Source organism: Eumetopias jubatus, unplaced genomic scaffold (assembly GCF_037043125.1).
Source record: "Eumetopias jubatus isolate StellerSeaLion01/CBP00866 unplaced genomic scaffold, mEumJub1_p1.0 scaffold_6, whole genome shotgun sequence".
In the NCBI taxonomy this organism is placed as follows: Eukaryota; Metazoa; Chordata; class Mammalia; order Carnivora; family Otariidae; genus Eumetopias; species Eumetopias jubatus.
This window is the reverse complement of record NW_028274812.1, coordinates 27797784-27805567: the sequence shown is the minus strand read 5'-3', so window position 1 is coordinate 27805567 and position 7784 is coordinate 27797784. Positions and strand designations below refer to the sequence as shown.

Here is a 7784-nt window from a genome sequence, read left to right as displayed (position 1 = left end):
CCAAGAACAATAGTTTTTTAGAGAAGTGACGAGACAAAGGAAAAGGACTTTGAGCTTCCGGGGTTGACAGATTGTGGGCAGGCAAATCATGATAGATAAGGGCAAGGTGGTAAGGTTTTTTATGTAGATTTCTCTGGTGCCTGATAAGGGCCTAGAGTTGTCGCTGCTGATTGATTTCTGTTCTTCCTAGTAGAGAGGGGAGGAGGAGGGGAGCCTTCATAAATTTATTTCCTTCTTTTAGGCAAATAGAGGGCAGAGAGATTTTCTTGTATCTGCTTCATCTCAATTGCCTTCAGCTCAAAGTAATCCTTAGGCTAAAGTGAAGTATTTTGGGGTGGCAGATTCTGCTACCCTTCACCAGCAACAGATAATATTCTCCCCAGATAATATTCTCTGGGATATGGTAGGGTTTGGTTATATCTCCACTTTACAACCTGACAAGTATGGCTCGGAGACATTGGGTAACTAGTGTTCAGTAAGTAGTACAGAGTGGCCAAGCCAGAATGATTGTGATTCTCAGCCAGGTAGAGTGGCACTGATCCCTCACACTAGTGCTCTTGCACACACGTGTGGCACATATGGACTGTATGATAATGTCAGTCTCTCTCGTCAGTTTTCTTTCCTCTTTATCCAGTAGTGCCCATTACCTTTGTCACTACATTACATCATCATTACATGAGGAATCTATACTGTTAGGAGTACTGGAAGATTCTGGGATGCTGTATTTGGATCACGTTCACCTCACTGTGTTTGGTGATAGCTAAGCACCACGTATTTGTGCTCTCAGGAGACAGTGGTGGGGGGGAATGGGGGTGTTGAGATCATAGATTCTGGAATCAGGAATGCTTAGATTCAAATCTATGCCATTTAATGGCCATTTGTAATGTTACCAAATGCCTCTCTACATCAGTTTCTACATCTAAAAAACAGAAGTAATAAAAATCTCCATCTGGAAGTATTATGAAGATTACATCAGGTAACACATAAAGCCCTGATACATAAATACTCAAATGTCAGTTTCCCCTTGAGCTTGTCTATCCTTCATGTAGCCAAAGGTATCCATGCATCTTGTTATTCTGAGAAATGCTTGCATATTGGGAAATCTTGAGCATTTTAAAAGTTATAATTTAAAATTTTTTAACTTACAGCCCTTCTAAATTCATCTTTGTTCCCAAGTAATAATTTCTCAAAGCAGTTGAAACTGAATATATATCTGTTGGGCAAAATATCTCTAATATTCAATTGTAAATCCTATGGAAAATGAAGATCTTGCTATAAATAAGAGTATAGAATGCACTAAGAATGTGGGCTCTGAAATCTGTCCTCTGCCAAATTCTAACCTGTGACTTTGAGTTTTGTCATCTGAAAAATGAATAAAATAATGGTACTTATTCATAGTGGAGTGTAGTGAGGATTGAATGAATTCAACTTTGTTATGTGTTATTAAAAAAACAAAGTTTAAATGATCTTATTAACTTTACTCAACGATTCATGAATTGGGCAGCATCCAATCTAGCAGATAGAAAGGCGCTGAAAAGCGATACAGAGTGAAAGAATTTTACAAGCAGGAGGGCTCGAACAGGAAGTTATACTAGGCAATAAAATGGATTGGTTATTGCAAGGTTACCTTCCTTTAGGGGATTGCCAGGGGTCTATCAGGCAGACTACCTACCAAATGCTGATCCAATGATTCCTGGTGGACTGGCTTAAGATTCCATTTCTGGAACAGCTGAAACTCTGATTAAGTCTCAGTTGGGTGATGTGCAGCTTAGCATAAGCAACTCCATTTTGGGTCTGTTGTCTTATTTTGAACAGTGCTCAGTACAGGATCTTCAGCAGAAGGATCACTTTCTGATTAGGGCTAGTCGGTTTTACTGAGAATTTTCGAGGACCAGAATAAACAGGTTAACTTCTGATACTATCTAAGGTGAAAGTCCAAAAAAAGCACACTTGTGAAGAGAAGTTTTGTTTTACAAGATGTATTCAGGGTGTATACTTTACCATTTTGCAAGGAGGCACATTAAATCCATCTAGGCAGACTTTAATGGGTCTTGCTCAAAGCAAGAGACTAGTTAGACATTAAGGCCCTGATGAAATCATACCTTATTTTGAATAGATTTAAGTATTGGATGCCTGGGTGGCTTAGTCGGTTAAGTGTCTGCCTTTGGCTTAGGTCATGATACCGGGGTCCTGGGATCAAGTCTCCCGTCAGGCTCCGTGCTCAGCCAGGAGCCTGCTTCTCCCTCTGCCTGCCACTCCCCCGGCTTGTGCTCTCTCTCTCTCTCTCTCTGTCTCTGTCAAATAAATAAATAAAATCTTAAAAAAAAAAAAGAATTGAATTATTGAATTATTCAAAACCCTTGTCTGTGAACTTCTAATCCCTATATAACCAACCAAACTGTCCGAAAACATGGTTTTAAAGTCCAGTTTGTTAAAGGTGGCTCTTTTTCAGATTTCCTTGCTTTCTGAGAGACAGGATAGAAACTCTGGTCAGGATATTTCTTTTGTCATGGGGGAGAAGTATTGAGTTACTCACGTTGATCCCACTAACATGACTCTGTAGCCCTCAGGAAGGAATCCTGTAGCTTTTCCTGAGATATAGGGCCCGCCGGGAGGGGGGAGTAAAAAGTAAGTCTGTCGCTCAGCCTCCTTTGTCAACCGCCAGCCTCTGGCCTTGGGAACTACCCGGCAGCAGTTTGCAAATGTATGTGCTTGGCGGAAGCCTGCCGTTCCCTTTGTCCTTGAGCCACAGGTGGCCTGATAGAGAAGCCGGAGTGTGTCATCCCTGACTACTCTAGTTTCCAAGCAGGAACCTGATGGGTAACTTTTCAAAGAATATCTAATGGAACATTTGGAATTTAACCTATTCTTCTTCTAGGTACGAAGAACTAGTTCTACATGCTTTCCTGCAAACTTACTGCTCAAACAGCCAAGTGGAAACACAGGTTGTTGTTGTTTTTTTTTTTTTTTTTTAGTTGAAGTGCAGTTGGCATCCCATATTATATTAGTTTCAGGTGTGAAACATGATACATTTATATACATTAGGAAGTGATCATTTAGCTACCATCCGTCACCCTACACAGTTGCTGCAATATTCTTTGTTATATTCTCTATGCCATATATTATATCCCCGTGACATTTATTTTATTTCATAACTGGAAGTTTGTTTGTACCTTTGAATCTCCTTTCCCTATTTCGCCCATCTCCCCATCCCCTTCCCCTCTGGCAACTGCCAGATTGTTCTCTGTATCTATGAGTCAGTTTCTATTTTGTTTTTTAGATTCCACATATAAGTAAAGTCATATAGTATTTGTCTTTCTTTGACTTATTCCACTCAGCATAATATCTTCTAGGTCCATCCATGTTGTTGCAACTGGCAATATTTCATTCTTTTTTATGGCTGAGCAATACTCCTGTGTGTGTGTGTGTGTGTGTGTGTGTGTGTGTGTGTGTGTGTGTGTGTCTGTATACCACATCTATTAATGGACAATTAGGTTTGCTTCCATAGCTTGGTTATTGTAAATCATGCTGCAATGAACATAGGAGTGTTTTGAATTTTGAATTCAAATTGAACACTAATTTTGAATTAGTGTTTTCTTTTTTTTCAGGTAAATACTCAGAAATGGAATTGCTGAATCATATGCTAATTCTGCTTTTACTTTTTTGAGGAACTTCTATACTGTTTTCCATAGTGGCTGCCCCAGTTTGCATTCCCACCAACGGGGCATGGGCTTCCTTTTCTCTACACCCTCATCAACACATTATTTTCTGTCTTTTTGAGCCTAGCCATTCTGACAGGTGTGAGATGATATCTCGTTGTGGTTTTGATTTGCATTTCCCTGATGATGAGTGATGTTGAGCATCTTTTCGTGTGTGTATTGGCCTTCTGTATGTTTTCTTTGGAGAAATGTCTGTCCAGGTCCTCTGCCCACTTTTTAATCAGATTGGGTTTTTTTTGTTGTTGTTGTTTTTTATTTTTTGATATGGAGTTGTGTGAGTTCTTTATGTATTTTGGATATTTTTTAAAAGATTTTATTTGACAGAGAGAGACACAGCGAGAGAGGGAACACAAGCAGGGGGAGTGGGAGAGGGAGAAGCAGGCCTCCTGCAGAGCAGGGAGCCCGATGTGGGGCTCGATGTGGGGCTCGATCCAAGGACCCTGGGATCATGACCTGAGCTGAAGACAGACGCTTAACCACTGAGCTACCCAGGCGCCCTATATTTTGGATATTAACCCCTTATCAGTTATATCATTTGCAAATATCCTCTCCTATTCCATAGGCTGCCTTTTCATTTTTCGATGGTTTACTTTGCTGGAAACAGATGTCTGACCAGTTTTGAAGGCTGAGCTTCTGCAGAGCGTGGACAGGAGTTTCTAATCCCCTTTCATTCCTCTTTGCTGGCTTACTCCAAACCCTTCGGAAAGTGATCAGATCAACACTATCACTTTTACTCTTATCCTCATGACTAGAATTTTTTCCTTTTTTATGCAAAATTCAGATTTTATTTTTACTTGTTCTTACATTGGTGGGAGCTAATATCAGGAACTTATAGGCAAACAAGAACTTTTGTTTTCTACCTCTTAGCTGAACAAAATTACACACAATGTGGCATTATCACTAGTCAAGACTTGCTTTTTTACATTTTATACAAGAATACAATATCCTTTTTTGAACAAAATGCCCAGATTACTAAGGAAACCATCTTTGGAGGAAGTGTTTAATAAGCATGTTTTGTTTAAGTAAATCCTCCAGGAGGAAATGGGAGAATTCACTGCCTTTACTTAGAAGAAGGCTGCGTGGGCGCCTGGGTGGCTCAGTCGGTTAAGCCGCTGCCTTCAGCTCAGGTCATGATCCCCAGGTCCTGGGATCGAGGCCCACGTCCGGCTCCCTGCTCAGGGGAGAGCCTGCTTTTCCCTCTCTCTCTGCCTGCTGCTCTGCCTACTTGTGCTCTCTCTCTGTCTCTCTTGTCAAATAAATAAATAAAATCTTTAAAAAAAAAAGAAGAAGGCTGCGTAAGTAGTTATCTGTCAAATTTATCTATGCAGTTCACCAACATTTCTTCATTGGAAACATCAATATTTCCATATCACAGTTCCCAAAATGACTTTGAAGTCTTAAAATTCTGTGTCTCCTTTGGCTTGTTTCTCTCTGGATTCCACCCAGGCTTTATTAATGGTTCCCTTCATATCATCATCTCCATTAATTTTCTTTAGAACATTCATCGATCCCTCACTAGGATCTGTTTCAGTGTCATAAGAGGGCTTTTCTTTCTCTTTGCCTTCTTTTTCAACCTGAGTCAGGTAATCCCAACTCCTGTTTTCTGCTTCCTTTCTACATAAGGTAAGAACTGTATCTGTCTTGACTTTTTTTGAACAGCCTTCCACAGAGATGGGTTTTAAGAGATTGTTCACAATCATGGAGTAACTCTTCTCATTTAGATTCTTTACCAAAAGATCAAATGACCTCTCTGTGAAATGCACCTGCACATTCTCAGTGGGTAATGTAGATTTTCACAAATTTATCTGACTGATCCCATCCGTAATTACTGATTTTCCCTGTATATCCTGTTGTAATGGGAGCAACCACAGCAGCTGGGTTTTCACTGTCAAGAAGTTCTGCTTTTCTCTGCTGCATCTTGTTCTTGATTTCTGTCTCGGTCTTGGATTTTTCATCTGTAGGGGCATCACGTACTCTTTTTCTTTTTGTTTTCTTTCTTTCTTTTTCTTTCTTTCTTTCTTTCTTTCTTTCTTTCTTTCTTTCTTTCTTTCTTTCCTTCTTTCTTTCTTTCTTCTTTCTTTCTTTCTTTCTTTCTTTCTTTCTTTCTTTCTTTCTTCTTTCTTTCTTTCTTTCTTTCTTTCTTTCTTTCTTTCTTTCTTTCTTCTTTCTTTCTTTCTCTTTCTTTCTTTCTTTCTTTCTTTCTTTCTTTCTTTCTTTCTTTCTTCCTTCCTTTTTTCTTTTCTTTTCTTTTCTTTTTTTACGTACTCTTTTTCTAGTGGCCTTTTCTAGCAGCACCTTCACCTCTTCTAGATCTTTCTGTAGCTCTTCCAAGGCTGAAGCCATGGTTGGGCTGATCAGACAAGGCCTGAGCTGCAGCCACGCAGGGGAGAGAACAGGAAACACGGCACCGAATGGGGAGGGCAGGGGGGAGGGGGTTGCAGACCCCACCCGCACGAGTCGCAGCGCCCCAAACCTGCTCTCACACCTGACCCAGCGCGAGACCCGGCCGGCCTCCGGCACGCGGCACCTCTGACTAGAAATTTTTCTGCCAAATTGCTTCACAAGTGTGTTTCTCTTAGTCTAAGAGCTTAGGAAGCACACCCATGGAAAAAGAGATAAAACTATTTCCCATCCATGGGTCCAGTTTCATGCTATGGGATGCCATCTTTAACAACGCACGATCCCCAGAAAAGTCATGTTGGGGGAGCTCATTCTATTTCTACTTTGTTTTGGACTCAGTTTTGAGTAAAACTCCTTTCTTCTCCACCCCTCATTGAGGCAGGCAGTATAAGGGTTCACCAATCTCTGACTATTTTCTAATCTGGGCATAATGAAAAGATGTACTTTCCTACCTGCTTGAGTGTAGGTTTGGTCTTATAATTCACTTAGCCCAATGAAATAGGAATGGAAGTGATGTGTGTAGAAAGTGCTGGGAGGAAAACATTTCCTCTGTCACCTTAGGTTCTGAAGGTTGGGGACCTGCAAATTAACTGACCGCAGACCAGGAGAAAAGACAGAGTTTATTCACACCTGCATGAATACACAGGCAGGAGTCAATACTCAGTCACTTACTGAATAGCCAGAGGCAAATATTTATATACCAACCTAAAGAAGTGTGTGTATGGGGAGGTTAGAACTCCAGTGGGAAAGTAGGAAAGACTCTTGGGCTTTTTAATGCCACTGGGAAGCTGAAATGACACTTCCCAGCGCTAAAGGTCACTCTTCTTCCAAACAGAAAACTCCCTTGGGGTGGATGGCAGCTGTATTTTGGGGAATATCTGCTTAAGTGTAGGCAATGTTTCTTTCTGTGGCTGCTGATTGTTCAGATGGGTTTCATTTAAAAGTAATTTTAGTCCCTTCAAAAGCACCTAATTGCCAGTGCAAAACTCTCCATGCCCACCCCCCACACCCCCCGCCCCGGCCATCTGGACTGTGGGAGTGCATACTTGGGATGCAGGTGCACAGCTGAGCCATCCTAAAGGCACAGGAACCCTGGAGAACAGGGGCTGCAGTAGACTCTATGTGGGCCAAAACCCCCCAAAAACAAAAACAAATAAACTTGGGTTAGTTTAAGCCACTGGAATGTGTCCTTTGCAACTTCTTTGAACATACCTACCAATGAAAAGTTAGTTCTTAAAGTTTCCAGTAAATTTAGTCTTATAATTCAATTTCGTACTTTCCAGATTTTAAGAAAAAGTTCTTAGTAGCTATATGGCTAATGCTCTTCTTGATCATGGATCTTTCTCAAGCCAAAAGAGTCAAAATTTAAAAGAAATGTTATCATGTAAATAAGATAAACTCATTTTCTTCAGAAATTGTGAGAGGTTCCTATATATTTTTAAGTTTGTTCTTAAATTGTGTATTTAACAAGTGATTTATTCAGGTGTGGATGTAACAAATCCTTATTCTACAGGTAGCCTTTTTCTGCTATTACATGAACTGGATGGAAAAAGCACACCCTGTCTGAAATAGGGCTTGCTATTTGACCACTAGAGAGGTTTGTTCTTTAGTCTTTGCTCCTCTGAGACTTGTGTTCAGTTGCGAATGTGCTCAGTGTGACTGCAT

The 7784-nt window shown here is 40.5% G+C and overlaps 1 pseudogene; it reads right to left on the bottom strand.

Moving 5' to 3' along the window:
• Positions 1-5116: 5116 nt before the first annotated feature.
• Positions 5117-6062, bottom strand: LOC114222715 (calcyclin-binding protein-like; annotated as a pseudogene).
• Between the last annotated feature and the right edge of the window lie 1722 nt (positions 6063-7784).